This window comes from Pantherophis guttatus, chromosome 6, assembly GCF_059756535.1.
Source record: "Pantherophis guttatus breed Tessera chromosome 6, ASM5975653v1, whole genome shotgun sequence".
NCBI lineage: Eukaryota > Metazoa > Chordata > Lepidosauria > Squamata > Colubridae > Pantherophis > Pantherophis guttatus.
In genome coordinates this window covers 88563314-88590301 of record NC_142068.1, presented here as the reverse complement: position 1 = coordinate 88590301, position 26988 = coordinate 88563314, and the positions used below count along the sequence as shown (strand labels likewise).

General features: G+C 43.1%; 1 protein-coding gene across 8 annotated transcripts in view; it reads left to right on the top strand.

The window, feature by feature from the left end:
* Positions 1-26988, top strand: part of ZMIZ1 (zinc finger MIZ-type containing 1) — a 520224-nt gene that overhangs the window by 382102 nt on the left and 111134 nt on the right. Inside the window, exon 1 of one of the 8 annotated variants that reach the window (XM_087871877.1) lies at positions 24114-24222. The exons of the other annotated variants lie outside the window; for them this stretch is intronic. The gene's annotated coding sequence lies outside the window, so the exon portion shown is untranslated. Of the gene's footprint in view, positions 1-24113; positions 24223-26988 lie in introns of those variants that run through there. 8 annotated transcript variants of the gene reach the window in all.

The following is a 26988-nucleotide window of genomic DNA, read 5'->3' as shown; positions in this document are numbered from 1 at the left end:
TCAAACATAGGGAACCCGGATCCAAGACAGAGTTCAAAAGCACTGGCAAATTTATTTCACACAACCTATACACAAGAATCTGATCTACTAACAATCAAGGTGAATAAGATAAGAATCAACAGACATCAATGGGGGCTGGACTTAGGTCTCTTTCAGACTTTCAGAGATTCGAGACTGCTGATGTATTTGACCACACCCTCAGTTTCAGCCTGGTCATCTCCTACGTAAACTGAGACATAGCTGCAGTGCATCCAACTGGACTTAAGTTAGTGGTTGAGATCTATTCTATCCCTTCTGCGTACATCTGGATCTAATCTTTATATACTACTAGATCAGCTTGATTAGTTTTTTGGGATCTTTTCTGAGTCATCTAATATTCTGGCAAGGTAATCATTCATCCAACCCTCATCATTTCCAAATATAAGATATAGTCCGTTCTTTTCATCTCAGACAAGTAAGATTATTCTGTGTGTTTTGGAATCCCTTTGCTAGCCATCCCGCCATCCACAGGCTCTGTGAGCAGATGGTGTACTTATTTAGTTTTGATGTGGCCCTCATCGTAACACCCTAAATTAGCTACATACTGAGGACTCACAGGGCAATCTCGCTATAAATCAAAACACCCACAACAAAACAATCAGTTCGAGGCAGCTTATTATTATTATTAGAACAAGATAAAATCAACATCAAGCAATCTTAAAAAGGTCACAGTGATTAAGTGGCAGTAGAAAAATGAGATTAAAATAAGAATAGAGAGACCGGGCTATGAAGACGTTCTCTTCCAAGGAACTATCAGCTCAGCATGTGTGAGTGTTTTAAAGAAGTGTTTTGAGAATATCAGGTACCAGGGAATAATATAGACGGAAGAAGCTGGGTTTTAAAAGGGTTCAACAGGAATATTCTTATTATATACAGGTCCCTCTTCTCAAATTAGTTATCTGCAGTGGAGCGTCTGCTTTTCAGTTGGGTATATTCACAAATTCAATATTAAGTACCGATTGATTCCAATAAGTGCCGTATTTAAAATTGTTTAAGGGAAGGTATAAAATTAAAGAGCCTTTTGAATCAAGCTTGACTCCCATGGATTCCAATTCTTGTCAGCAGTACTGAAGTAAGATTGGCGTTGTTGCTTTTGATTATTATTCCTCCGTTTCAGATTCCTAGTCTACACAACAGCACTGGGATGTCCTAGAGATCTCCCTTTTAAGGTCTGACAGAGCCCAACCTGGGATAGCTGTTAAGCCTAGAGGAGGTCATCTAGAATAGAAAACATCTCTTATTGTCAATGAAGACAAAGATATTCTCCCATAATATGACATTGTGGAACATTCTTGTGGAAATGACAATTCAAAGTCTGGTGTATATATAGATCAAACCAAGTCTTCTTTCAAAAAAACAGAGGTAAGAGCTGAATGAAGTGACATAGCAATAGCAATAGCCCTTAGTTGGGTAAACTTTAACATCAGTTACGCCCTTACAACGTCTTCCCATGGAGTGAACCAAGTCTTTTAGTTCTGCAGCTGTTATCATGTGAAACCAAGATTGAATGATGGCTTCTATGAACTGGGTTTTATTGCTGGGTCGCTTCTGACTAACAAGTTTCTTTAGTCGGCTCCATAGATTTTCTATTGGGTTAAGGTCTGGGCTATTCCCAGGCCATTCCAGCAGTGGAATAGGATTATCTTGAAACTCAAAAAAAAAAAAAAAGGGGGGGGTGTTATTAGCCATCAAACCTCCAAAACACACTTTTCCCCAAAGGTTTCCATAATTCTGGCCACTACTGTATAGAAACAGGGAGTAACACCCAAACTCCCCAGCACTGATGGTGTTGCTTAGACAGGTAATGAAATGTTGCAAGGAAACAACCAAGCTCAGACAGCATCAAGGACTCCATATATGCATTTTCAATGGACTCTGGATGGCATCTATTGGATTGCAAATTTAAAACATCATGGAAGAATTAGCATGGAAGAATCATAATTCCCTCATAACGCCCAAAATGTGTTCCCTAATATTCTGTCGAATAGCTTCCGTGTACTCTTTAAATGCTATATAGAAATATCAGTATAATATCATCTCTTCCTTCCTTCCTTTTGTTTGTTTGTTTGTTTTTCCTCCTGCTTACGTTTTGGAAAAGGTTCAACATACCAGGCTCTTCTCATGGGAAATTATTCTAAATATTGAATATTTGAGCAAAAAGCTGCTTCCTCTGTGATGAACTCTCCTAAGTCAAATTTGTCTTTTTCGCTTCAAGTTTCATCGCTTTTTCATCATTAAAAAAAAAAGAAAAAAAAATCTCTTTCTTGCACCTTATTATGTACGGTGCTCGCTGCGGAAGCCATTTCATTCAGATCAAACATGCATAAACACGTGTGAGCAAATACACACTCGATTTGAAAAATGATTTCACTGCTGGGCTAAAATGAGATTCTAGGTATAAATTGTTAAACGTTTGTAATCGTTTTTGCCTCTTGCTGGGAAATACAGAGATGGCCTCCTGGCTTTTAAATCCAAAGCAACAGTATTTTTTTTTAAAAAAAACAATAGAGGTAGTCCTCGATTTACGACCAGAAATGTCTGTTGCTAAATAGAATAGAATAGAATAACAGAGTTGGAAGGGACCTTGGAGGTCTTCTAGTCCAACCCCCTGCCCAGGCAGGAATCCCTACACCACTTCAGACAAAGGGTTATCCAACATTTTCTTAAAAACTTTCAATGTTGGAGCATTCACAACTTCTGGAGGCAAGTTGTTCCACTGATTAATTGTTCTCTCTGTCAGGAAATTTCTCCTTAGTTCTAAGTTGCTTCTTTCCTTGATTAGTTTCCACCCATTGTTTCTTGTTCTACCCTCAGGTGCTTTGGAGAATAGTTTGACTCCCTCTTCTTTGTGGAAGGATATTCTATATCCAATATCTTATATCCTAAGATATTGGAAGACTGCTATCATGTCTCCCCTAGTCCTTCTTTTCATTAAACTAGACATACCCAGTTCCTGAAACCGTTCTTCATATGTTTTAGCCTCCAGTCCCCTAATCACCTTTGTTGCTCTTCTCTGCACTCTTTGAGTGCAGAGTGCTAATAAATGAGACATTTATTAAGTGAGCTTTGCCCCGTTTTACAACCTTACTTTCCATATTTGTTAAGCGAATCCCTGCAGTTGTTAAGTTAGGAACATGGCCTTTAAGGGAATCTGGCTTCCCCATTGACTCTGTTTGCCGGAAGGTCACCAAAGGGGATCACATGACCCCGGGACACTGCAACCGTCATAAGTACATGCCAGATTTAAGAAATGTCTCGCTTAGCAGCAGATGTTTTGGGCTCAATTGTGGTCATAAGTGGAGGTCTACCGGTGTGACTTTTTCTCCTGTCCTCCTTTCTGTTCCTTAGAATCTGGAGAATGGTGTTTTCTGAAGTCCCTGAGAAAAAAAAGAAGTATAGGAACCTTAGGTAAAGGTAAAGGTTCCCCTCACACATACGTGCTAGTCGTTCCCGTCTCAAGGGGGCAGTGCTAATCTCCATTTCAAAGCCGAAGAGCCAGCACTGTCTGAAGACGTCTCCATGGTCATGTGGCCGGCATGACTAAACGCCAAAGCCGCACAGAATATTGTTACCTTCCCACCAAAGGTGGTCCCTATTTTTCTACTTGCATTTTTTACGTGCTTTCGAACTGCTAGGTTGGCAGAAGCTGGGACAAGTAACGGGAGCTCACCCCGTTACATGGCACTAGGGATTCGAACCGCTGAACTGCCGACTTTTTGATCAACAAACTCAGCATCTTAGCCACTGAGCCACTGCATCCCTAGTAGGAACCTTACAGCTTCCTATTTCTGATTCTTCAGGAGTTGCTCCACGGGAGTTAAGTGGAGAAAAGCTGAGCTTCACAGCATTATCATATCATTTTACGATTAATTCTTAACATCCCCATTACTTATCTCCCCGCCCCCGTTACATGCCATTGCGATTCTCTCTGCTTTCATTCCCATTTTGATTTTTTTTTTTTTTGTTAGCCTTTGTTCCATCTCCCTTTTCTTAACATCTGGTTTTCCTCTGATTTTCTACTGTGTTCTTCGTATTATTTTGATGCTTGTTGATAAGAATAAGGAACGATATATATAAAATAGAAAGCTTTTATTTATTTAATCTGGAGGAAAGAAAACGATGGTAAAGAATGCTGGCAGAAGAAGAATTGATCTATACTATTGCAGTTACTAATGACAAAGAAAAGGAACATGATGTCTCAGTGGTTAAAGACAGTGAACTTGTCACCTGGAAAGCTGACAGCCGGGGTTTGAGACTCGTATGCTGCGCAATGGGGTGAGCTCCTGTTACTTGCTCTAGTTCCTGCCCATCTAGCTGTTTGAAAGCAGACAAATGTGAGTAGATAAATAGGTACCACTATGTTGGGAAAGTAACAATGTTCTGAGCGCCTTTGGCGTATATGACCACGGAAGTGTCTTCGGACAACATTGGCTCCTTCAGCCAAGAAACTGAGATGAACACCTCACCCTAGAGTTGGACACAACTGGACAGGGAAAACCTTTACCTTTAGTGATGATGATTGGATGGAACACATGTTGAAAAAATGCCATCAACACCGCTAACAGAGCAAACATAGCCCATTTTTTCGAAGAAAGTCACCAACTTCTCAAGTCCCTTGCAGGACCTGCACTAATGCAATTCTCGTTGACCAGCTTTCAGACTTTAGAGAAAGTGGCAGTATTTTATTTTTAACTTTTAAGCCACTGTGGATGGCTTTTCTGGACAGGACAGAGAGGCCAATATATTTTAACCTAACAATATACTTTAATTCTATTGGTGTTTTAATCGAAAACAATGACTACTTGATTCTATTTCCATTTTGCAAGTTTCCACAAACTCCCAGTGAAAACCCGTAAAATCATAAACATGATTCTTTTAAGACGACAAGTTAAAAGAGGATTAAAAAGTAACATACTCTGTTTTGCCCAAGGATTATATTGAAAGCTCTAGTCCATGGTTTCAAGATAGCTTTTTATCTGGACAGCTCCCAGGGCCAAAATGTGTAACTACAGGTATTACCGTTAATGTTATGTCATATTAATCTCCTTTCTCCAAAGACGTCTACAAGAATCTTGTGTAGGTTGTATATTACAATAATGTCAACCAGATGCTCTGTTGATATACGTAGCTGGGCTTTAGAAGCTCTTTGCTTATTGCAAGAAAATGCTGGAGGAATATGTGCTAATGTCACAGTGACAGTTCCTGAGAATGAAAGAGCATCCTTGAACAATAATTCAGTAGCTAGAAAGAAGTCCTATAGGCCGGGTAGAACTCTGTGAAAATAGTTATGGAATTTGATTCAATCAGATCAGTAGGAGTCTGTCTACCTACCTACCTACCTACCTAATCTATCTATATCTATCTATCTATCTATCTATCTATCTATCTATCTATCTATCTATCTATCTATCTATCTAATCATCTAATGTATGTGTCTGTCTACCATTTTTCTGTCGTCTATCTTCTATCTGTGTCTGTATCATCTACCTATCATCCATCCATCTGTCTGTCTATCTATCTATCTATCTATCTATCTATCTATCTATCTATCTATCTATCTATCTATCTAATCATCTATGTCTACTATGTTTGTCTATCTGTCTGTCTGTCTATATCATCCATCCATCCATCCATCCATCCATCCATCCATCCATCCATCCATCCATTTGTCTGTCTGTCTATCTATCTATCTATCTATCTATCTATCTATCTATCTATCTATCTATCTATCTATCTATCTATCTATCTATCTATCTATCTAATCATCTATCTAATTATCTATGTCTACCATCTGTCTTCATCATCTACCTATCATCCATCCATCTATCTATCTATCTATCTATCTATCTATCTATCTATCTATCTACCATCTTCAATCCTAATATTAGAGTAATAAGAATATAGAGCAGTAAGAAGGACAAGCGCTCTAGAAGTCCACAGTTCTACAAGTTTTCCTCCGTCATGCAATCTCAGGAAGGGATATTTATCCTTTCAGCCCAAATTCCCCATTTTAATTTAGGAATTATGCTAACCAATCCTGCAGGATTGTTATACTCAACGTCATCGCCGCGGTGGCGGTTGATACCCCTAAGCTTATGGTTATGGGGGATTTCAACCTGCCGTCCGTGGGTGAGACGTCAGAGATGGCTCGGGAGTTCATGGCTTCCATGACAGCTATGGACCTGACCCAGTTAATTCATGGCCCTACCCACACAGGGGGAAACACGCTGGATCTGGTTTTTGTCTCTGGACAGTGGTTGAGGGATCTTGATATAGGGGATATAGTTACTGAACCCTTGTCATGGTCAGATCACTCTCTCCTTCGTCTCGACTTTCAAACCGCTGCACCCCGCCGCAGGGAGGCGGAGCCGGTCAGATGGTTCCGCCCCAGGCGCCTGATGGAACCTGACAGATTCCAGACGGAGCTTGGGCCATTTCCTGAGGTTCTGGCACACGCCTCGACTGGAGACCTGGTGGCCGCCTGGGATAGGGCGGCTGCTGGTGCTCTGGATCGGGTCGTGCCTTTGCGGCCTCTGACCCGGCGCCGATCTCAATTGGCTCCTTGGTTTACCGAGGAGCTGAGGGAGTTGAAGCGCCGGAAAAGACACCTAGAGAGTAGTTGGAGGGCCAGTCTTCTTGAATCTGACCGGACACTAGTAAGATCCCACATTAGGAATTACTTAGTGGCGATAAAAGCAGCGAAATGTAGTTATTTTGCTGCTCTTATTGCGTCATCAGATAATCGCCCGGCCGCCCTCTTTAGGGTGACCCGCTCCCTGCTCCACCAGGAAGCGCGGGAGGACCCCTTGGAGGGTAGAGCCGAGGATTTTGTTCAGTATCTGTATGACAAAATCACTCAGATTCGGGAAGATTTGGACTCCGACTGGGTAGTCTCAGGGGGAGAGACAGGGGCAGGTCTTGAGAATGTTATCTGGGATGAGTTTGATCCTGTGACCCCTGAGGACGTGGACAGGATTCTGGGTAGACTGAACGCGACCACTTGTTTATTGGACCCGTGTCCTTCCTGGTTAGTACTGGCTTCCCGGGAAGTGACACGAGGCTGGCTCCAGGGGATTATAAACGCTTCGCTGAGTGAGGGTGACTTTCCCGCCGCCTTGAAAGAGGCGGTGGTGAGGCCTCTCCTCAAGAAGCCTTCCCTGGACCCGGCAATGTTGGTAAATTATCGTCCGGTCTCCAATCTTCGCTTTGTTGCGAAGGTTGTTGAGAGTGTGGTCGCGCAACAGCTCCCCCAGCACCTGGATGAAACGACGTATCTGGATCCGTTCCAGTCGGGCTTCAGGCCCGGGTACAGCACGGAAACGGCATTGGTCGCGTTGGTTGATGATCTCTGGAGGGCTCGGGACAGGGGGTGCTCCTCTGTCCTGGTCCTGTTAGATCTCTCAGCGGCTTTTGATACCATCGACCATGGTATCATGCTGCACCGGTTGGAAGAGTTGGGGGTGGGAGGCACTGTGTTGCGGTGGTTCTCCTCCTTTCTCTCTGACCGGTCGCAGTCTGTGTTGACAGGGGGACAGAGGTCGACCCTGAGGCCCCTCATATGTGGGGTGCCGCAAGGGTCGGTCCTCTCGCCTCTCCTGTTCAACATTTATGTGAAGCCGCTGGGCGAGATCATCCGTGGTTTCGGGGTGGAGTACCATCAGTACGCTGACGACACCCAGCTGTACATCTCCACCCCGGATCACCCCAACGATGCCCTTGAAGTGATGTCCCGGTGCCTGGAAGCCGTACGGATCTGGATGGGGAGGAACAGGCTCAGGCTCAACCCATCCAAGACTGAGTGGCTGTGGTTTCCGACGTCCCGATATAGTCAGTTGACGCCATCACTGACTATTGGGGGCGAATCATTGGCCCCCACGGAGAGGGCTCGCAACTTGGGCGTCCTCCTGGACTCACGGCTGTCTTTAGAAGAGCACTTAACGGCCGTGACCGGGAGGATTTTTCATCAGGTTCGCCTGATTCGCCAGTTGCGTCCCTTTCTGGATCGGGACTCTTTACGCACGGTCACTCATGCCCTTGTCACCTCCCGCCTGGACTATTGCAACGCTCTCTACATGGGGCTCCCCTTGAGGAGCACCCGGAGGCTCCAACTGGCGCAGAGTGCGGCCGCGCGGGTGGTAATGGGAGCGACATGGCGTTCCCATGTAACACCTCTCCTGCGCGAGCTGCACTGGCTCCCGGTGGTCTTCCGGGTGCGCTTCAAGGTTTTGGTTACCACCTTTAAAGCGCTCCATGGCTTAGGACCCGGGTACTTGCGGGACCGCCTACTACCACCAATAGCCTCCCACCGGCCGGTACGCTCCCATAGAGAGGGGCTCCTCCGGGTGCCGTCAGCCAAACAATGCCGACTGGCGGCCCCCAGGGGGAGAGCCTTCTCTGTGGGGGCACCTACTATCTGGAACGAGCTCCCCCCAGAGATACGGAGGATCCCGGATCTGCGCACCTTCCGCCGCGCCTTAAAGACCTTACTATTTCACCAGGCCGGCCTGGCCTAATTTTCCCCCTCTTTTATAAAAGATTTTTAAAATTTTAAATATTTTTTAGTATTTATATATTCAATTTTAAATTGGTTTTAAAAGTTTGGGGTTTTAAATTTGTCGGGGCCAAAATTATTTAATTTGATTTTATTCTATTTTTTAAATTTTGTATTGTATGTGTTTTTATTGTTTGGCTGTGCACCGCCCTGAGTCCTTCGGGAGTAGGGCGGTATAGAAATCTAATAAATAATAATAATAATAATAATAATAATAATAAGAGCTATGAGACAGTGGTGTGATTCAACCGGCGTAACAACTGGTTCGCTAAGCGCGCGCGTGCCAAACATGCATTCCATGCATGCGCTAAATGAGCACTCTGCGTGCACGCAGTGCATTTCAAACAAGCTCTACAATTTACCTTCTACTGCCCCTGTGAGTAAAACAGCTGAGATGCAGCAATCCATTCCATCGCGCTCATCAACTGGGCTTCAAAGAAAGGAATATAGGTCAGTATAGTGTAGGGGCGCGTGGGTGGGCTCAGTTGAACCTCGGAGCGAACCGGTTCACTCTCAGCTGGTCATCAGAGCTACCGGTACGCCCGAACTGGTCCGAACTGGAAGAATCCCACCACTGCTATGAGACCAATGCATATGTAACATTTTGAAAGGTAAGAACAGTTGTATGTGCTGCTTCTTCATTATTTTTTGAAAACCCCATTTATTCTTATTAATTATAATTAATATGAATACTGGTCATGGTAGATGTGCAGATGTCGTCTACAAGTGGGTCAAAATGCCATCACTGAATTGTGGCTGTGGGGCCGAAAACAAACTATCCAACACAGAGTGTCAGAGCGTCAAAATAGAGCCTATAAGGGAGACTTTGCTTATTCCCTGGTTGTGACAAATGAAGCAAAAATTTTATCAAAACTCTCTAGACCAGGGGTCGGCAACCTTAAACACTCAAAGAGCCACAAAGGTCCTAACCGGAAGCCCCCCATTCAATTCTGGAGGCGACTGGAAGTCCAGTTTCCTCACCATAAAGACTCCTCCTAGCATGGCGTCCTTTTTCCTCTGCCGACCGGAAGTCCAGTTTTCCCACCATAGAGCCTCCTCCTAGCTCAGCATCCTTTTTCCTCTACCTGTCCTAACCGAAAGCCCTATCAATTGTGGAGCTGACCAGCGACATGGAGCCGCAGCAGAGGGATGAAAGAGCCACATGCGGCTCCAGAGTCGCGGGTTGCTGATCCCTGCTCTAGACGTTCATTTATGCTATTTAATACTTTGTATTTTTATCTCCTGTGTTTTTATCGAAATATGATGTGAATGTGCTGAACAATAAATAATAATAATACAAATAAAAGGATTTAAAAAAAAAAAAAAGATTAGGGCCCGTGCCAAATTTTATTAAAATTCAAAGGAAATTGCTTTATTCACAGTAGTAAAATACTCCCATATTAAAGGACCCCACTTTCTATCAAATTGCTTCCGGGAATTGAAACAACTTTTCCTCTATGGGTAGAACTATGGTTCTTTTCCCAGCAAACGGAGTTGCAATTTTAGAAATAATTTCCTCCTAGGAAAGAAGTGTAAGTTTTATTTTTATTTTTTTTTAATAAGGTTTTTTTTTTACAAACATATCAATGCGTGAACAATGTGCTGTCTGGGTGTCGTACATTCTAATACAAATAAACCTAATAGCATTAGTCATAATTATTACGTTCAATCCAACTTATATATTTCTAATACTAATACATATTTATATAAAGTTGCAATCTATCCTTACTCAATTATTCCATGTTTTCTCTTATTATTACTCTTATTTTATTATATTCTAATGCAAATAAAACTAATTGCATTAGCCATAGTTATTACTTTCAATCAAACATATATTTCTAATAGTAGTACATATTTATATAAACTTGCAATCTATTCTCATTCAATTATTCCATGTTTTCTCTTATTATTACTCTTACTTTATCATATTCAAATGCAAATAAAACTAATAGCATTAGTCGTAATTATTTACTTTCAATCCAACTTATATATTTCTAATAGTAATACATATTTATATAAAGTTGCAATCGTTCATTATTCAATTATTCCACATTTTCTCTTATTATTACTCTTTATTTTGTTATATAAAACTATATACAGTAATATTCCCCTTTTCTCTTATTTCTATCTCTTAGTCTAACTTTAGATCAAAAGTTTTATTATGTAGCCTTCAGCATCATAGAAACGGAGGGAGGGCAGATGTTGGAGGAAAATGAACCTAGTCATTTAAACAAGAAACGTTTACATCCATTTGGCTTTTCTCTGATTCTTCTTTTAGTACCGCATCAATAAATGAAGAGAACATTCCTCGGCTTGAGCTTGTTAAAGAAGGGGTGGCATTTTTTTTCCTAGTCAAAGGAGAGATTGAAAGGGCAATATGAGTTCCCCCTTATGTAACAGAGTAACAGAGTTGGAAGGGACCTTGGAGATCAACTATTCCAACCCCCTGCTCAGACAGGAGACCTATACTAGGGATTCGAACCACCGAACTGCTGACCTTTCTGATCGACAAGCTCAGTGTCTTAGTAACTGAGACACCTAGCCAGGTGTATCCCAGTCTAAAATATCACCTCTAAAGCCTTCTACATTAACTCGGGCTGATTGTTAAGCTCTGAAGCATGGACTTCTACCTAAATAACATTGCAAATTTGGGTCCTTGTGTCCCAGCTTGGGTAGAGAGCTCTACAAAACACAGAATCATAAGGCTGGAAGAAACCTTTAAGAGCCACTTGGAGGTTTACCTGTGTCCTCAGGGTCATAGCAGTGGTGGGATTAATTTTTTTTTTACTACCAGTTCTGTGGGCGTGGCTTGGTGGGCATGGCATGAGAAGAAGGATACTATAAAATCTCCATTCCCACCCCACTCCAGGGGAAGGATACTGTAAAATCTCCATTTCCTCCTACTCAGCTGGGACTCGGGAGGCAGAGAATAGATGGGGGCGGAGCCAGTCAGAGGTGGTACTTACTAGTTCTCCAAACTACTCAAAATTCCCACTACCAGTTCTCCAGAACTGGTCAGAACCTGCTGAAACCCACCTCTGGGTCATAGGCTTTTAGCCATGCACTTTGGGATGAGCCCCTTCGAATGGTGTGGGAGCGTGAACAGATTTACACCCCCCCAAGTGCAGATTACAGGAATTTGCACTATTCAGGTGACCCTGAGGACACAGATAAATCTCTAACTGGCCTCAATGACTCTCTAAAAGGGTGCAAATGACCAGCTGTCTGCAAGGAATATAAATCCTTTCATTCCCCACCATCCAGTCAGAGTGTTCTGCCCCAGCTACGGACCCCAAAGAACGCAGCACACACAAAGTCCGTACAAACCTTAGTTTACAAATTAAAGACTACTAATGAGCTTTCTTAGTAGTTGTTCAAACACAAATACAGTTTAAATCAGTCTTTTCTGAACAAGGGCTGTTAATTTAACTTCATTAACATCCAACAAGAATCCAAAGAATAATAACTTCAATTCTCAGTATTTCAGATAACCATAATCTTACTGTAGTTGGCAGAATGCCCAGAAGCAATTTGCAGGAAAACTGACAAGAGAGAAACAAGAGCCCAAGCAAACATTTCTGGAATCAAGACGCGAAGGAATAAGAATGAAGTTGTTTCCTGCAAATTGCATCAGTCGGCATTCTTCCTTAAATAGGCTAGGGGAGTGGCCAATTAACCCCAAATCTTACTCTCAAGGAGACCTCCTCCTGAGGAGCCACTCCTGCCTTTTAACAGCTCTGCGTGCTTGTGCATTGAGAAGAGGCTCCTCCTCTTCTTCCTCTTCACTTATGGGAGCTTCTGGAGGTTCTGAAGGCCCTGGCTGAATCCCCGCCTCTGGCACCACATCTTCTCCAGCCTCCTCATTGTCTGACTCGAGTGCCAGCTGTACAGGCTGCTGGTGCAGCACCACACCAGCCTCCTCGCTGTCGGAATGCGCTACTAACTGCACAGGCCACTGACGGGCCACAACAGAGAGCTGAAGAAGCTTCTTGGGTGAGAAGTGAAACGTCTTCAAAGAAAAAACAAGAAAAGTCCAGTTGCCTCCTGAAAAAGCACCTTTGGAACAACCATGACCTGAGTGACTGAGAATCTCCACAGATATCCACGATGGCTGGTTTGTCAGAGTCAGAAACGAAAACACTTAGCTTTGAATGATATCTGTGGAGGAATGCCTATAAAACTCATTTCCATGTTGTGATTTACTAACAAAATACATTTGTCAACCAAAGGGAAGTCAAATCTTGCTGGAAAAAAAGCAGCCATGCAAAATCAGAGTTGCCTTTCTAACCGTTACTAATTCTTTGACAGCATCCACACGCATGTTGGTAGAGGTGATTCAAGAGGAACTATTTATTTTTTACTTCCAACAACTTTTGATAACCTTTTCCCGCCAAAGACCCGGAACAAATTATTATCCATAACAAACCCAAATTATCCATATTATTTTTGTGGAGCAACAGCTAGTCAAATCTGGTAGATAGGTTCATTAGTTTTTCTATTTCTGTTTGAGATGTGTGGCTATAAGGTAAAGGTAAAGGTTCCGCTCGCACGTATGTGCTAGTCGTTCCCGACTCTAGGGGGCGGTGTTCATCTCCGTTTCAAAGCCAAAGAGCCAGCGCTGTCTGAAGACATCTCCGTGGTCATATGGCCGGTATGACTAAACGCCAAAGGCGCACGGAACGCTGTTACCTTCCCACCAAAGGTACTCCCTATTTTTCTACTTGTATTTTTTACATGCTTTCGAGCTGCTAGGTTGGCAGAAACTGGGACAAGGAACGGGAGCTCACCCCATTACCCGGCACTAGGGATTCGAACCGCTTGAACTGCCGACCTTTCGATCAACAAGCTCAGTGTCTAGCCAATGAGCCACCGCGTGGCTATACTGATTGATTAATTAACACTTAAACATGAAAATTATGGAACTGTTGGGCATCATAAACATGGCCCTTGTTGGATATATGCTTTTCATAATCTTCTGTAATGGAAAACCCAAAGTTAAATCTGCAGAGTCTTGCAGTGAGAGTAAATGCTGACATAGCGCCCTGAGTACTTTTTCTGACAGAACACTTGTCTTTAATTGTCTTGTCGTTTTGCTCATCTAGCATTAGACATCTGCCCTTGAAAACAGCTCTTGAAGCAGAAGAGTAGCCAGAAAAGTCAATTTAGCAAGGTTCCTGTCTCTATCCGTAGCTTCTGCAGGCAGACAGCCTGGAGCATGGAGTTATTATCGGAAAAAAGAAAAAAGAAAAAAGAAAAAAGGCATATGAATAATTACTAAAGAGAGGAGACTTGAGTTAATTGCAGTTTTAATCTTGTTCTCGTAAATTCTGAGTTTGGGGAAGGGGGGTGAGATGTTGTTTGGAGGAGATTGTGAAAGGTTTTTGGAAAGTATACTTTTGAATTCACCACTGGTCCAACTTTAGAACTTTAGCAAAGGCTTTTCAAATAGGTCTTTAAACTCCTAAGAGACCAGTGTCCCTTTATCTTAGTTTTTTTTGGGGGGGATAGCTTGTCATTTATTGAAAATGTCTACTTCCAAATCTCATGATGTAGTTTTTCTATCTTCCTCAGAGCACACCTCTCAATTCCCTGAAATGTAACCAAGTTGTTGTTGTTGTTGTTGTTGTCCAACTCTTCATCACTCGATGTGTCAGGGTTCCAAGGAACACCCCCAATGAAATAACACTCCGAGGCTTAAAGTTCCTCAAAGTTCCATTATATTAGAGATGTCATATCAGCACATCTAGGAAAACCCGAATCTGAAAGTTTCCAGGTTTTCCCCATCCAAAGGAAAGTTCAAGTCCCTGCCCAACACACACATGTCCATCACATGGTCCAATCAAAGCACCATCCCAACTGGAGATGCCTCCCAATTCTAGCCTTCCAGGTGCAGGGCAAGATGTCCTTGACTCTCTGAGAAAGGAATGTTATTATGACTATATATATCACCCTGGCTCCACACAATTCCCGCCTCCCAGTTTCCCACAATAGTAAATGTGGCAGGCCTGAAGATCCAATGAAAAAGATGGCTTTCAGGCCTGACAGGATGGACCATACCAAGCCAGGACCCCTGTCCTCCACTATCTCCCAGAGTTTGCCCAAACTCATGTTCACTGCATCAGTGACATCATCAAACCATCTCATCCTCTGCCATCCCCTTCTCCTTTTGCCTCCCATCTTTCCCATCATCAGGATCTTCTCCAAGGAGTCTTCTCATTTGGTGGCTGAAGTATTTGAGTTTCAGCTTCAGGATCTGTCCTTCCAAAGAACCACCAGGCTTGATTATTGCATGTGAAAGCTGTACTGATTTCCAAAACTTGATGATGAACTCTTTTTAGTAGCAAAGTGTAGCTGAATAGAGTCCCAACAAAACTAGGAGCTTCAGAAAAAACGGCTTCCTCAATATTAATTCTGGAGAGATGAGGAGAATCTCTAATATTTCTCCAAAACACAAGGGACTTCAATCCACAAATAATTGCCAAGTGTTTGAATCTGATGCACACCATTCATTCTTATTACTTTGCTATCTCCTGATTAGTTCCTGACAGAACAATTCATCAGTGGAACAACTTGCCTCTAGAAGTTGTGAATACTCCAACATTGGAAGATTTTAAGAAGAGATTGGACAACCATTGATCTGGAATGGTATAGGGTTTCCTGCCTGAGCGGGGGTTGGACTACATACATACATACATACATACATACATACATACATACATATTCAACGTGTGAATGAAGAAATACTTCATGGTGAAAAAAGAAACTTCAGTTGTGTTTAGCATTTGTAACTTGGATTCCAAGCTTATTTACCAACCTAGCATTCCTCAGAATTGTATTATATAGAGAGTCAATTTCAGCCTTCATTTGTTCTGGAAAGTACATTACTTGGCTTATTCAATAAGAGACCGGATTCAGAGATTTTACAAATCATACCCTTAACAATGGTATTAATTGCTATTTATTAAGTATTGATGAATTAGTTTGATTAAATGTGGAATATATGCAGAAATGTGCAAATGAGGGCTTATCACAGAGATGGTGGAAACTTCTCTGTTTGTTCATTTTTGCTCTCTTTCTCAGCCTTTCAGGAACCTTTTGACACTCTTCTGCAGCCTGGATATAGTAATCTGCCCTAAATAGGGGATATGTTTGTTAGCAACAAACCAAATTGTACTTTGGAGGTGTTGGGAATCCTTTTGGATCAACTACAGATCACTAAAACCAAAACTCATGAAACAGACAGATGGAACAAGCCCCGGCTGGTCTGTGTCATTATCTTTTTCCCAGTAGACCAAAACACTCAAAACCTGGATCCAGCCAACACTCACTTAGAACTAGCAATTCAATAATTTGAACGTCCAGTGTGAATTCATTCTCCATCTCAACTTAAAGTCATTGCTGAAAAGTCATCTACAAAATCCATGCTTGTCTTAGTCCAGCTAAAGGTTTAGAGAACCTGACATCAGACAAGATGGCTATAAATCCAGAAAAGTGGAGGATGGGAGACAGAATAACAGAACTGGAAGGAACCTTGGAGGTCTTCTAGCCCAAACCCCTGCTCAAGCAGAAGACCCTATTCCATGTCAGACAAATGGCTGTCCAGTCTCCTCTTAAAAACTTCCAGTGATGGAGCACCCACAATTTCTGAAGGCAAGCTGCTCCACTGGTTGATTGTTCTCATTGTCAGGAAAGTTCTCCTTAGTTCTAGGTTGCTTCTCTCCTTTATTAGTTTCCATCAATTGTTTCTTGTCCATTTCAGACAAGGGGTTGTCCAATCTCTTCTTAAAAACTTCCAGTGTTGGAGCACCTCAAAGTTCTGGAGGCAAGCCGTTCCACTGGTTAATTGTTCTTGCTGTCAGGAAATTTCTCCTTAGTTCTAGGTTGGTTCTCTCCTTGACTAGTTTCCATCCATTGCTTCTTGTCCTGCCTTCAGGTGCTTTGGTGAATAGGTTAACCTCCTCTTCTTTCTGGCAGCCCCTCGGATATTGTTACACTACTATCATGTCACCCCTAGTCCTTCTTTTCACTAGATTAGACATGCTCAATTCCTGCATCCATTCTTCTTCTTTTTTTTTAAGCCTCCAGTCTCCTAATCATCTTTCTTGCTCTTCTCTGCACTCTTTCCAGAGTCTCAACATCCTTTTTATATTGTGGTGACCAAAACTGAGTCCCATATTCATAGTATGGTCTTACCAAAGCCTTATAAAGCAGCACTTTATAATGTATGCTTTGTACACATTGTAGTTGAGAAAACTATCTGAACTTTGCCTGAATGAATCAGGCAGAGTTTTCAGCAACTGCTTCTCTAAAGAGAAAATATCGATCCAAACTGAATGTGCAATGAATTATGCAGAACTAAGCAAGCTCATCTTTCTCATTAAAAATAGGATTTTAACTTAACATTTTAAAAAAATTCAGCAAAAAGATTTTATCTTCTCTGCTTGCAATCTGCGCTGTTTTGTTTGAGACGTTGATGAACATTTCACTATTAAAAATGTGGTGGGGGGGAGGGTTGGCCAATTTTAACCCCAATAAAATACAGGTAGTCCCCCACTTACGAACATAATTCAGCCCAAAATGTGTGTTGCTAAGTTAGAAATTTGTTAAGTGAGTTTTGCTTCAGTTTATGACTTTTCTTGCTACATTTGTTAAGTGAATCACTGCAGTTGTTAAACCTGGTTGTTAAGTGAATCTGGCTTCTCCATTGACTTTGCTTGCCAGAAGGTCACAAAAGGGAATCACATGACCCCAGGACATGGCAACCATCATAAAGTTGTCAAGCATTTGAATTTGATCATATGATGATGGGGATGCTACAATGATCATAAATTTGAAAAATGGTCATGTCACTTTTTTCAGTGCCGTTGTAGCTTCAAACGGTCACTAAATGAATGGTTATAAATTGAGGACTACCTGTGCCTTAATCTCTTACAGCAGGGGTTCCTAAATATTTTGCCACCACACCTCCCTTTAGTGTAATCTTAGTGTACACACCTCATCTAAAAATCCAAACTTAATGCAAATGAGGAATGAAAATAGCAATAGCCCTTAGACTTATATACCGCTTCACAGTGCTTTACAGCCCTCTCTAAGTCGTTTACAGAGTCAGCAAATTGCCCCCAACAATCTGGGTCCTCATTTTACTGACCTCGGAAGGATGGAAGGCTGAGTCAACCTTGAGCAGGGTCAGGATTGAACTGCTGGCAATTGGCAGAATTAGCCTGCAATACTGCATTCTAAGCACTGGACATAGATGATAGATGGATAGATAGTTAGATGGATGGAGCCACAGCCCTCTCTGAGTGATTTACAGAATCTAATCGGCCTATTGCCCCCAACAATATGTCACAATACTTGTGACTGTGTGACTGTATCTTTGTTGCTTGTATCCTTGCGATTTATATTGATATTGATTGTTTCCTAGTATGATTTGATTGCTTATTGCACTATATGACTGTCACTGGGTGTTGTGCCTTGTGATTCTTGATGAGTGTATCTTGGCTTTTTATGTACACTGAGAGCATATGCACCAAAGACAAATTCCTTGTGTGTCCAATCACACTTGGCCAATAAAAAATTCTATTCTATTCTATTCTATTCTATTCTATTCTATTCTATTCTATTCTATTCTATTCTATTCTATTCTATTCTATTCTATTCTATATGGATCCTCATTTTGCTGAGCTCAGAAGGATGGAAGGCTGAGTCAACCTTGAGCCTGTCAGGATTGAACTGCTGGCAGTCGGCAGAATTAGCCTGCAGTACTGCATTCTAATCATTGCACCATCAAATGGTACAATGGCTTTTTTTTTATTTATTGTAATGATGTACTGCTAGAAGGTTCTTCCCACTTCCTTTGGATTCTATCTGCACCAGTCCCAGGGTGTCCCTTGAGCTCCTGGTTTGGGGAGGGGGGGGGCTCAAATCAGTGTATTAAAAAAAGGCAGATGATTTCATGAAAAATAGTAAAACAGAGAAATTAGGAACTTTTCTTTCAGATGACAAAATGGTGCTTCATGGCTGGCCTTATTTTTCTCTTCAGCCTCAGAACAATTTAACAGAATTCTTCTTCTGAAGAAGTCCGTGTGCAAATTGAAGGATTCCTTGAGAACTCTAGAAAGAGTGCAGAGAAGAGCAACCAAGAGGATTAGGAGACTGGAGGATAAAACATATGAAGAACGGTTGCAGGAACTGGGCATGGCTACTTTAGTGAAGGGAAGGAGCAGGGGAGACATGATAGCAGTCTTACAATATTTGAGGGGCTGCCACAGAGAAGGGGGGGGTTTCAAGCTTTTTTCCCAAAGCACCGGAAGGCCAGACAGGGAAAAATGGATGGAAGCTGAACAAGGAGAGATTCAACCTGGAAATAAGGAGAAATTTTCTGACAGTGAGAACAATCAACCCATGGAACAGCTGGTCTTCAGAAGTTGTGAGAGCTTCGTCACTGGAAGCTTTCAAGAAGAGACTGGACTGCCATCTGTCAGAAATGGTGTAGGGTCTCCTGCTTGGCCGGGTGGTTGGACTAGATCACCTACAAGGTCCCTCCCAATTCTGTTAAACTGTTAAACATTTTTTTCCCTGCTTTCCTGTGACGTTGCTTGACACCACACAGCCACTGCTGAAGTTTACATCTAATAATCTTGTGGAAACACCTGGGAATTTGACCTGGAAAAGTGGGGACCTCCTTTATGATTAATTGCTGCCAGTGATAAACCGCTGTAGTTTAAAATGCAATAATGCTGTGAAGTAGGTTTTAATCCAGTTAGATATGCTGCCAGATTCTTCTGACAGCGGCGACTCAAAATGTCATCGGAGAAGCTGGTATTTTGAGAAGCAACGTGGGATTAGAAACCTACTGTAGATTTCTCAGAGGAAAAGCCGGTACATTATTTCCAGATAAGCAGCTGACTTCTCTAAAACATGTCCACTTCAAAAGGATAAGAGAGAAGGGTTGGGATGAAGTCCAAAAGTCTATTTCACAGGAGATGGAAATAATGGGGCAAACATCAAGGAGAAATACATTAAATCAAAAGCCCGTGGTATAAACATTAAAGTGGAATGTCAGAATTTGGATCTGTTAGTAACAGGTCTGTAGGTAAAAGTAATGATAAAGATTACACAAGATTATCAGAAGGATTTGAGTAGGCGAAATCTTAATAGAAGGGCATTTGTATGTTCAGTGAGAAATCCCGTGTCTAATCCAGGTCAACTTTAGAGGGTCAGCCAATTTTTATCATGGAAAGTAGAAGGCCACACTCAGATCTTCTGGAAAGCATTGTTTCTGACGTTTCTTGCATTGAGTTCCTGGATTTTCCCATGAAGGGTAGAAGTGCTGTACAGCCTCCAAGCCAGAAATACCAATGCAGAATAACAGAATTTGAAGGGACCTTGGTGGTCTTCAGGTCCAATCTCCTGATCAAGTAGGACACCCTATATCTGGTGTCAGCAACCTGTGGCCTGGAGCTGCATGCAGCTCTTTGGGCCCTCTGCTGTGGCTCCCTGTCAGGTGATCCCACCACTGGCTGGCCCCGGCCTTCGCCCTCCCCTCCCAGTCACTCCTTGCCTGGCCTGAGAAGGTAAGAGCGACAGCGGTGGATGGAGAAGTGGCCAGGGAAGAGACAGAGCGATACAGAGCGAGGGGGTGGGAGGGAGAGAGGGAGAAGGGAGGGGGAGAGAGAGATGTCAAAAGGGTTTTGTGGTTCCCAGTGTTTTTTAACAATCAGTTCTCTGCACTAATGACCAGCTGGGTAGGGGGATCATGTGACTGGTGGAAGTGAGTGACATGGAGGTCTTCTAGCCCAATCCCCTGCTCAAGCAGGAGACCCTATTCCATGTCAGACAGATGGCCGTCCAGTCTCCTTAAAAACTTTCAGTGATGGAGCACCCACAATTTCTGAAGGCAAGCTGCTCCACTGGTTAATTGTTCTCACTGTCAGGAAAGTTCTCCTTAGTTCTAGGTTGCTTCTCTCCTTGACTGGTTTCCATCTGTTGCTTCTTGTCTAGCCTTCTTATTCTTTGGAGAATAGGTTGACCCCATCTTCTTTGTGGCAGCCCCTGAGATATTGGAACACATTTAAAAAACTATATAGGAAAGTAAGGACAAACAGAGCATTTGGTAACATTAGTATCTGTCTTTCCAAAGAACAGGGTTGATTATTGCATGTGAAGCTGATTTGCAGTTTATGGCCCTTATTTTGGATGCCAGGACCACTCTTTTTCTAGTTCCCATAAAGCTGTGTGATCTATCTATCTACCTACCTACCTATCATCTATCTATCTATCTATCTATCTATCTATCTATCTATCTATCTATCTATCTATCTATCTATCCATCCATCCATCCTTCCATCCATCCATCTATCACACACACATCAGTGGTGGGTTGGTACCGGTTCGCCCCAGATTGGGCAAACCAGTAGCGGTGGTGGCGGGAGGCTCCATCCACCCACCCGGACACTTCTGCACATGTGCAGTAGCTTCTGTGCATGCCCAAAAGCATTGCAAGCGCGAGAGCACACAGAAGCGTGTCAGGACGGGTTATGAAACCCGCCCCGACACACACGCACACACAGAGCCCACTCCCCAGATAATTTCATACAGGATACAATCCGTAAAAAACAAGATAATACACCAGGTAAACAAATAATAGTCATAATTATCTGACAGGTATTGGTAAGCTTAGTTGAGTTATTTTTTTAAAGCTATGTGTGAATATTTAGAACTTGTTAATACCTATATTAGAGACCAGTAGGAGATGTCATAACTGGATTCTTGATGGAAAGGTAGGGACGAAAAGAAATTTAACAGTGGGAAACCACTTCAGACCCATTGCTAAGATGAAAGTAAGGCGATCTCTGTGAAGTCAGTAAGAACTTGACTTGAAAGCGATAACTTCAAAGCAAAGGATGAATGAATTGAAACCACAATAATGTAATGAATAAGTGATGTGCTTTGTGTGAGTTTACAGCTCTGTGTATGACAATCTCAAGGTCAAGAGTTAGTTTAAGACATTGCCTCCTTCTGAACTTACTGTAGGTTTCTAATGTGAATCAGATTTGTGCCTAAAATGAGACTTAGCAATTTTAGGGGCATTAAATTGTTTGTATCAGACTCTGTGTACAGTCTATTTTAATCAATTCAGATGTTCTAAATTTTGGCCAGGCTATCCAGATTCTGCACGGGAAAATGAACTGAATTCAGTGACCCATTGAACCTTTGAGGGATGAGTAACTGCATTAAGCTAATATTTGTTCTGACAGCACCGAAGGTAACTTGAACTTTACAGAGCACTAGATGCCATCTCAATGATCCAAACTCATCCCTCACCAGTTCTCTGTCTTCTCTGAGAGTTTAAACTGTAGTCAAACATATTAAAGGGTTGGAATTCCAACCTGGAATGGAACCTGGAATATGGGGTCATGTTTTAGACACTGTGCTCATTATTTTCCCAGAAGATGGGAGTGGTGGGGTTATCAAGGTAATGAGAATCCAATCAAAGATTTTCTGAATTTGACTGCTGTATAATTCCATGCTTTTTTCAGGCGTAAAAGACTATTAATCCTTTCCTGTTGTATGCCTTCAAGAACAATGTCAGAAGAAATATCTCCTTTAAATGAAGCCCATCTTGTCTTCATGAATGTCTCCATGTGATTTTCTTAGCGGTGGTTTTCCAGGATGTGTTATCAACTTCCTAATTTAGTTTATGATTTATAACTGCCTGCTCTTCTCTCATCTAAGCACTAACCAGGTTGTCCCTGTTTAGTTTTCTTGACCTCACCTTGAGTTAATGAGAAGTTTCCATGTTGCTGGGTAATAATAGTACAGAACAGAATGTAGAGTAGAAGAGAGTAGAGTAGAGTAGAGTAGAGTAGAGTAGAGTAGAGTAGAGTAGAATAGAATAGAATAGAATAGAATAGAATAGAATAGAATAGAATAGAATAGAATAGAATAGAATAGAATCAGAACAGGAGCAGAACAGGAGCAGAACAGGAGCAGAACAGGAGCAGAAGAGGAATAAGAGTAGAGTAGAGTAGAGTAGAGTAGAGTAGAGTAGAATAGAATAGAATAGAATAGAATAGAATAGAATAGAATAGAATAGAATAGAATAGAATAGAATAGAATAGAACCTTTATTGATTTAGTCATTTGACCATATCAAAAATATGGTTCTAGAAGACTGAAATAGGCAGATCCTGAACTGCCACTGCTTCTCATTTAAAGAATTAACCCATATAAACTAGAGTAAACATTGAATTTTCCCAATGGTTCTAAGTTATGAATACAGCCAGACTAACAGTCAGCTACACCCGAACCTAATTTTCCGATACAATTCTAAAGAAGATAACAACCAGCCTCCTTTTCTTCTCCCTGCCCAAGTCATCTTCCCAGATGAATGTCCCTTTTTCTGTACAGGTGGCCCCTATCTCCTTCCTTTCTAGGGGAGGGGATGCTCAGCCTTTATGCTGGAAGCCCCCCCCCCCCAAACAGCATCTGTGCCTTCTCCAAAATCAGAACCTCCCTCCTCCGGGCGCTTCACTTAACATGACGACTTTGATGGATTTAGTCAACGGTATCTCTGAAGGGTGGGTGCGGGAGGATCCTGTCCGCCAACGGTATCTCAAACAGGAGTTCTTTTGGTCAGGACCCCTGTAATGGGTTTGGTAGGCACACTCAAACAAGTGTGGCTTCCGATGAATTGATCACAGAATTAATCTGGTCCTTGGCTGAGTCCTCAGGAGCCAGCTCTTTGTCCCAATCTTCCAAGCATCCCCCCCTCCTGGCAAGTTTGAAATGTGAGGTGCCTGGGTTTTCCTTTCCTCCTTCTCCCTCTCTTCTCCCTCTCTTCTCCTTCTCTCTCTCTCTCTCTCTCTCTTTCTCTCTCTCTCTCTCTCTTTCTCTCTCTCTCTCTCTCTCTCTCTCTCTCTCTCTCTCTCCCTTTTTGGCAAAGGGACTGTGTCGGCTTGTCTCGCGCGTGTATCTATGTTGGCGAGGGGGTCTTGTGCATTGAGACGCCCGCGTTAAGTGATGGATAGAATGGGCGAGGACCAGAACAGGCTGTTAGACACTCCAGAAAGAAAGCGTCCCTGCCAGGAACATGCAGCAGAGGTGAGACTTTTCCCGAAGGGTTTGGTGGGCTGGTTGGGATCCCCCGCCCTCCTTGTGGGTGGGAGTGGGGGCTGAGTCCAGGAGCCTCCCTCCTTGCTCCCAAACCCACTGCCCATCCCTGCCCGGCGGAGGCTTAGCCAGTGCCCCCTTGCTCCTTTCAGGTCTGTCCGCGCAGACGTGTGAAGTTGGCAAGCCGAACCTGATTCTCTTTTCATTGTCTCTGGAGGGTTCTTGCTGGAAACACAAATCACCGCTTGGCAAGTACAGCGGGAGCCCATTAGCAAGGCTCCATCTGTGATTGGTTTCGCCTGGAAACCGGGAGACAAGCAATGCATAATTGATGTGTGTGTGAGTGTATGTGTGTGTGTTTGTGCTGGACAGGGGAAGAAGAAGAAGAAGAAGAAGAAGAAGAAGAAGAAGGGGAAAAAAAGAAAGGCATTGAACAGCAGCGAGCAGGATGCCCATCCTTGAGGGGGGAGCCAGCCCAGGCTTGCAAATAACTCCAAGCTGCATGGTCCTGAGATTAAGGTAGCCCCATATTTTTCTTTGTTCTGGACCACATGATTGCTGCTCCAAGTCTTTCCAGCCATATGGGCCTGGCTCTTTCCCCCCCCCCACTCCTCCTCCTCCTCCTCCTTGCCCGAGAAGAAAAGGGAGGGAGAAAACTCAACCCTCCCTTCCCACGGTGGGCATGCAAAAGCCGGTTAGGTTTTGAATGAAAAATAACTTGTGGGTAAGTTGCTGTCTTCAGAAGGGGTGTGTGTGTGTGGGGAGAAGGCATGTGGGGCGTTTCAGGGTGTGCGTGCTCGGTCTAGCCACTCTAAGGGTGGTGTGTGGTGGGGGGGAAGTGTGCGCACGTGCGTGACACAGGAGAGAGAGAGGGAGGGAAGGAGGGAGGGAGGGAAAGCATTGTGGGTAGAAGCGTGTCAGAGATGCCGAGGGAGGAAGGAAAGACACCACTTCTCTTGCAAGCTGCAGCCGACGGTTTTATAGAGGATGCTTGTCGCATTGTTGGAGGGTTGTCGCTGTCATGATTAAAATACATCTTTGGGGTTGTCTTGGAGTTCTGGTTTGAAACCCGATGGTTGTCTTCCCTGGGGGTGGGGGTGAGTGATTCTGTTCAGAAACCTGCCCGGTTAAAACCAGACCAAAATGTTTTTGTCCTTGATTGATTGGGTTTGTAACCATGGTGAAGAGAATCTGGGGATGGGGAAAACGGGGGCCTTTTGTCCGGCGCTTCAGCAGGTTTTGCAACAGCCCTAAATTGCTCCGTTTTTCCTCCCATCGTCAAGCCTCTGGAGCATTTGCCCCCCACCTCCGCTGTTACACTTCAACATTATAAGAGGGGGAAAATTCTGAAAATGAATCAGTGGTTTTTACCTGCCAGACGTTGGGCAAACGCCTCCCATTGTACGTTCTTGAAGCATTGAGGATTTGTGCACGAAGATCATATCGGTGCCATTTCAAACCCCAACGTAGGTTCGCTTTCACACTCTCTTTCCTGCCAAAATTGGTCCTGATCAATTGTGATCTGATTATGACATGGTTGACTCTTAAAGACTTAGATGTACAAGGAAACCTTGATCGGCAATTAGCTGAAGCAGTTATGCTTTCTACTTTGACCACAACTATTCCAGTGGTGGGTTGGTACCGGTTCGCCCCGTATCGGGCGAACTGGTAGCGGCGGCGGGCACACGAGCGAACCGGTAGCAAACTAAGTTGAAACCCACTACTGAACTATTCCTGTTGTCCTTCTTTTTGAGAAAGACATTGGACAAAGATTTGTCTGAAAGGGGATTTGGGTCTCCTACTTGAGCGGAGGGGAGGGTTAGACCAAGACTTCGGAGATCCCTTTCAACTCATGTTCTTCTGTTCTTCTTGTGTTTCTGACTTTAAATATGGGGAGAAGGGACACGAAGAATAGATTGCAGCAGGCTAAAGAAATTGATCGTGGCTTAAGAGGGTAATATATATATATATATATATTAATCCAAGCTTGCAGAGTTTCAACTGCCGAAATGGGAAAATAGAAATCCAGACAGACCGTTGGATTGTAAACTCTGCCACTTTTTCAATCCGTGCACCCCCCCAGGATGATGTCACCATCCTCAAGCGAGGCGGAGTTACAGTCCAGGTAGCATGTGTCAATTTTCTGCATGAGGGAAGCCTGGCCAGGAGGGGGCCAAATAGAGGAGAGTGTTTGCTTTGTAGTCCTTTCCAAAGTTTTCTGGAAAGCAAATTGCAACATTTCCCAGCACAATTCGGTTCTGTTGGCTGCCGGTCCAAAATTGGCTGGATGAGACTGTTTGCCCAGCTTGGCTTGAAATTGAATTTCAGATATAAGAAATGAAAAGGAACAGGGAGGAGTGAATAATCAAGAAATGAAGGTTTATTGAATGCAACAAATGTTTTGATAAACAATATAACAGTAACAGGTGGTCCTTCTTTCTTTCTTTCTTTCTTTCCTTCCTTCCTTCCTTCCTTCCTTCTCTCCCTCCCTCTTTCCTCTTTCCCCTTCCTCTCTCCCTCCATCCTCCCTCCCTCCCTCCCTCCATCCTGCTTTCCTTTCTTCCATCTAGTTTATTTGTTTCCCTCCCTCCCTCCTTCCTCTCTCCCTCCCTCCCTCCCTTCCTCTCTCCCTCCTGCTTTCCTTTTTTCCATCTAGTTTCCTTCCTTTCTTCTCTCCCTCCCTCCTTCCTCTCTCCCTCTCTTCCTCCATCCCGCTTTCCTTTCTTCCATCTAGTTTCCTTCCTCCCTCCCTCTCGCTTTCTTTTCTTCCATCCAGTTTCCTTCCTCCCTCCCTCCCTTTTAATATTTCAAAAGTTCCTGTCCATTGCTTTCCCCTGATTGAACTTTCTCTCGCTCTTTCTCTCGCTCTTTTTTTTTTTTTCTAATGAGCCAAACGAACCTCGTAATGGACAAAACTGAATTCAGACAGCATGTAAACATTGTGTTTGGTTCAGGTGATACAAGTGGTCCTCGACTTACAACAGTTCATTTAGTGACTGTTCAAAGTTACAACAGCACGATTCCTTATTTGTGTAAGAAAGCATTTGGATTGATTCAAATGATTGTAGAGAAAAATGTTTTGCAGGGCAGCTAGAGGTGGTCAAAAGACAACCCGTTGCCTTGAAGTGAGCGATCTTGACTCATAATGACGTCCCGGTGGATCTGGGACCTTCCATAGAGTTAAAAGTCAAGTTCCAGGTAAAGCTGACTTTTGAAATTGATTGATGGTGAACTTTGTCAATGCTGGTGGCATTCAAGCGGTGTTCCAGATGTTTGGGCCTTGCA